Here is a 4,679-nt window from a genome sequence, read left to right on the forward strand (position 1 = left end):
GAAACGGGGGTGGGGGTGGGGGGGGAGCTGTGATGCCAGAGCTGCTTGATCCTTTAAAAGTAAAGACCACTAGTTTTTTCCATGAGGTTGGAGCTCCCCCTAGTATTCTAATTATGTTTAAAGATAGTTTTTTCATGGTCTTGAACAGCAGCAGTGTTTTTCCCCTTATTATAAATTGGTTACAAAATAATGCACACTACATATTAAGTAGAATAATTCTAAAAATTTATAACATGTTTTGATATATTCACCAATATCTGGTAATTATGTTCAAATAATCACTAGGCCTACTGGAAAGAACAATTACAGAAATAATGTTTAACTTCTTTCTTTTTTAACCCAGTCTGCTTTTTCAAATTATCTGCCCACACAGCTTTCTAATTTGTAGAAGTGACAAAATACAATAATGTATCAGGTCATAAAGTTTGTGTTCAGCATGGAAAAAAAAGTTGAACTCAAAAAATTTCAGCTGAACACAAAAAACTGTTTCTGCTACAGTATTCAAAATCAAACCTCATTATGTGAAAACAGGTCCCACTAGAGAAGCCAGCCTCTGGGTGGGACCTGAGGATACCCCGGAATTACAGGTCAGACTAGAGATCAGTTGCCATTGAGAAAATGGATGCTTTGAAGGGTTGATTCTATGGGATTGTACCGAACTGAGGCCCCTGTTCTCTTCAGGCTCCACTCCCTAATTTTCAGGAGTTCCCTAACCTGAAGCTGACAGTTCTACCTGCCCCCCCCCCCCAACACACACACACACATACCAGTGGCCAGGGAGGACCTGGGAACTCTAGGTTCCACTGAGATTGATAAACTGTGATATTCACTAGTGGACACTGAGCCAGTCACTACCCTACAACACAGGGTTGCTGTGAAAATAATAATATAAAATGGGATAATCCCATACATACTATCCCAAGGCCACTGGCACAACTGTGACAATGACAGATGCTCCAACAAAAATGGAAATTCAGGGATGCCCAAGTAAAATGGCGCAGAATGGTAAACTGCAGTACTACAGTCCAAGCTCTGCTCACAACTGGAGCTCGATCCAAGCAGAAGTTGGGTTCAGGTAACTGGCTTAAGGTTGACTCAGCCTTCCATCCTTCCGAGGTCAGCAAAATGAACACCCAGCTTGCTGGGGTTAAAGTGTAGATGACTGGGGAAGCAAATGGCAAAAAAAGAGAGGAAAGATCCCCTGTGCAAGCACCAGTCGTTTCTGACTCTGAGGTGACGTTGCTTTCACAATGTTTCCATGGCAGGGTTTTTACAAGGTGGTTTGCCATTGCCTTCCCCACTCATCTACACTTCCCCCCCCCCCCACCAAGCTGGGTACTCATTTTACCGACCTCGGAAGGATGGAAGGTTGAGTCAACCTCGAGCCATCTACCTGAAAACCCAGCTTCCAACGGGGATCGAACTCAAGTCGTGAGCAGAGTGTAGCACTGCAGTACTGCAGCTTTAACACTCTGCGCCACGGGGCTACCCCATAAAAAGTCTGCCAAGAAAATGTTGAGATGTGACGTCACCCCATGGGTTTATAACAACTCTGTGCTTGCACGGGGGACTACCTTTACCTTTAAGTAAAATACTGCAATGCTATCAATTCTGTTTCAGGCACATAAATTTCAGATGTAGTGTAACTAGGAACAGAAAGTCCGAACAGTCTATCAGCTCCAAAATAAACTTAGAAGAGGCCCAAGAGATGAGCCTCCACACTTTAGCCCACTATGTATTAACCTATAAATCGAATAAAATGAAATGAAATATATATTTCAGGCTGCAGAGTGCTACAAGTAAGCAAAGTGCACTATACCAACCACCAGCAAATTAAGTCAGATGACTTAGAGAAGCCAGCCTATCAGCTGCAAGAGAAAAGAGAGTATTTTGTTGGACCAACTTGAGGTTGTTAACTGACTGTGTCTGTAGTCTGAAATGCTGCCCAGACACAAGTTTATCCTCACCTGCTGTCTGTGAGATTTAGGCCCTTGATGCTAAATCAGAGGGAGAACAGGAAACAGCCAAGCATCTATCAGACCTGGATCTAGATTCAGCTAAGACCCCCACAGATCATTACAGGGAGAAGAAGCAGCAGACACATACCTTGTTTGGATCCTGATTCGCAGAGAGCTCACCTGCTCCCAGCTACCATGCTGATAAGCAGGGCTGGATCTAGGGGGGAGCAGAGAGGGTGCTTGCCCTGGGTGCCGCTGGAGGAGGGGCACCAAATTGGGTATGGAGTCCATTCTATTCTATGGGTGCATAAGGGGGTGTCATTTTTGTAATCCCCCCCCCCCCCACTTCAAACACATGTCGATCTGGTCCTGCTGATAAGGCAAGTTCTCTCTGCAAGCAACCCAAGCAACTGCCTGAGGCAGCATAACAAGGACTCATCCCCAGCTTTCAATGACACAGGCCACAACAGGCTTCTCTTTGTTGAGAAGTACTATTTCTACCCAAGCCAAACTTGGCTCAGGCAGCTGATAGGAGAAAATTGATGACCCTTGCTTGGGGCAACAAAATGCTATGAGCCAGCCCTGCCCACTGCAGTTATCGGAGTAGACATAATAAGCATTCTCCTGTCATGCCTGGAGAAATGTCACTGAGAACCTTCTCCAAGAACTTTTTAAAAAATTAACTTTTAAATTATGTTGAATAGCCAAGCGGGGTGGCAGGGTGGGGCTAAATAAGTAGGCAAAAATACACTTAACAAGAAACAAATTAGAACCCTGATACACTAATTGATCATTCTGAAAGCACAAGATAAGAAGGATGTGTTAGGATTGTCCACCTCCAGGTGGGGCCTGTAGTTCTCCCAAAACTGATTTCCAAACTTCAGAGAACGTCTCTTGGAAGAAATGATACTTTCAAATGTGGACTTTTGTGGCATCCTATTCCTGCTGAGCTCCCTCATTTCTGCAAACTCCACCATCTCTAGCCAATACCTCTATTTGTGAGTGAAGTGCCGTTCACTTCTGACTTATGGCAACCCCATGAATTAACATTTTCAAAAACAATAAAATAAAATTAGAGTCCAGTGGCACCTTTAAGACAAACAAAGTTTAATTCAAGGTATGAGATTTCATGGGCACATATACTTCTTCAGATAAAATGCAATGGAAGAGTCACTGGAAAAGGCAGTTTGAATGGTTTTCTTCCACTGCATTTTATCTGAAGAATGTGTGTGCACATGAAAGCTCGTACCTTGAATAAAACTTTGTTAGTCTTAATGGTGCCAGTGGACTCTAATTTTATTCTGTTGCTTCAGACCAACACAGCTACCCATCTGGATCATTCTCCAAACTTCCTACCAGCAACAGCCATTCTCAAGTCTTCCAAACTGAGGGCTGGGGCTTCTTTTATTGAGTCAACCCACCTAATGATGGGTCTTCCTCTTTTCCTGCTGCCTTCAACTTTTTCTAGCATTATTGCCTTTTGCCCCTTCTTAAATCTTCGTTCGCGAAGCCAAGCCGAGAGCCTTTTGTAGTGACTCTTTTCTTCTCATAATGTGATCAAAGTACAATAGCTTCAGTTAACCCATTTTGGCTTCTAGAAAGAGTTCCGGCTTGGTTTGGTCTACGACACACTTGTCTTTTTGGTGCTCCACAGAATCTCCTCCAACACCCCATTTCAAAGGAATTTACTCTTCCTGTCAGCTTTTTTTCATTGTTCAACTTTCACATCCATAATGGGGAATACTATGGCATGAATTAACTTGATCATGGTTGCCAGTGACACATCCTTACACTTAAGGATTTTTAGCTTCTTCATGGTTGCCCTCCCCAGTTTCAATCTCCTTCTGACTTTCTGGATGCATTCTTCCTTTTGATTGATGATGCAGCCAAGGAACAGAAAATCTTGGAACAATTTTAATTTCTTCATCAACCAAAAGGTTGTGTAAATCCCCGGTAGTCATAACTTTTGTCTTCTTGATGTTCAGCTGTAGTCATGCTTTTGGGTCATTTGTTTTCTGCCATTAATGTTGTGTTACCTGCATATTTCAAATTGTTAATGTTCTTTCCACCAATTTTAACTCCACCATCTAAATCTAATTCAGCTTTTTAAAAACGATATGTTCTGCATACAAACTTAAGAGATAAGGAGACAAAATGCATCCTTGTGTGACACCTTTGCTAATTGGAAACCATTCTGTTTCTCTATATTCTGTCTTAAATGCAGCCTCTTGACTGGAGTATATATGGTGCTTTTAAAAAATCGAATGCTATGCCACACCCATCTCTTTTAAAGTCAGCCCTAGCTCTTCATGATCCACACAATCAAAACTTTTGCTGTAATCTATGAAACACAAGCTGATTTTCTTCTCAACCACCTCCATATTTCCAGAATTTTCCCAAGCTGAAGCTGGCATCTATAAAAATCTGTTAAGAGAACTTAAACAGAATCAACAACCAGAGAAAGAGACAACCAACAAACACCACCAACAAGCCAGCAAACTGACGATATCACAGCAACGGCCACCCAACTTTCTGCCTCAGGAGCCCAAACTGCGTTGTTTTGTTTATTTCCCCTCTCCTCAAAGACAAATTTCACGCATGCGCTCCGACAGCTCTTTTATCGTGCCCCTTAGCGAAGTCTAGAATGGTGACGGAGGCGCGGCGTCCGCTGTCGCCGGGACAACGGTAGACGTCATCAACACTGAGGCGCCACCATTGGCA

This window comes from Heteronotia binoei, chromosome 3 (assembly GCF_032191835.1).
Source record: "Heteronotia binoei isolate CCM8104 ecotype False Entrance Well chromosome 3, APGP_CSIRO_Hbin_v1, whole genome shotgun sequence".
Taxonomy (NCBI): Eukaryota; Metazoa; Chordata; class Lepidosauria; order Squamata; family Gekkonidae; genus Heteronotia; species Heteronotia binoei.